This window comes from Pieris rapae, chromosome 18 (genome assembly GCF_905147795.1).
Source record: "Pieris rapae chromosome 18, ilPieRapa1.1, whole genome shotgun sequence".
NCBI lineage: Eukaryota > Metazoa > Arthropoda > Insecta > Lepidoptera > Pieridae > Pieris > Pieris rapae.
In genome coordinates, this window is record NC_059526.1 from 8,014,129 (window position 1) to 8,015,107 (window position 979).

Below are 979 nucleotides of genomic sequence, written 5' to 3' on the forward strand. Positions count from 1 at the left end.
TTCCGTGTTCGTGCTTGGATGTGCCTACGCCGGACGTTATTGCAGCCTCTTTGGCTATTGCAACTGCATAAATACAGCTTATTTGACTAGATAATGTTAAAAAGAATATCAAAATTTTTCATCATATTCCATTAATTGTCTAAATTGTATCGTTCGATTTCAAGTTAAGTAGAATTTACCATTTATCTTCCAAAAGACTGATTGTTTGTTTGTTTTATAATTATCTAATAATGTCTAATTTTATTAGAAATGAAATATTAAAATATAAACGTTAGTAAGATATGTTGTTTTATTATAACCCACACAGTATGTTAGTCGCTGGTCATTAATTTTTAATTATTAATCTAAAAATGAAGGGTGATAAAGGACCCGTAATTTTACAGGTAAGTAGAATACTATTTGTACAGATATTACATCTTCGTAAGGGCTAACTTCATATTATTATTCCTCCTTTGGTGAATGTGAAATATGGACTACATTTAAGAGTCAATGCAATAAAAGTTTATAACGTCGCGCATTTATAAACTCCGAAGAGAATATTTTTAAGAAATAAAATCGTTTATTTGCTAAGATAGTGGTACAATTAGATACAATTATTATAAAAATCCGTAGAATCCGCCATAATTATATAAATCGGCATGAAAATGTCATTGATTTGGTTAGAGCCCTCAAGTAGAAGAAAGGTGAACTACTATGAACAACTAGGATGGCAATAGTTTGTTAGATTTTAATGACCTCTACTAGATGGCGCTCTCGACGTGTTAATGAACCGCACAAGTTTCTCCACTCTCCCGTCTTCGGCAAGCCTCGGCGTGGGTGGGTGATGGAAAGACCTGTAGGGGCTGCTTGATCGGTCTAGCGAGAACGGGATCGGCTTCAAGGTCTGGTGCCCTCCAGTCTGTCAGTCACGATACTTTTTTCTAAATTTTCTGGATCTCTGCGTTAAACTGACCAAAAACCATCTTCGTATATTTTGAAC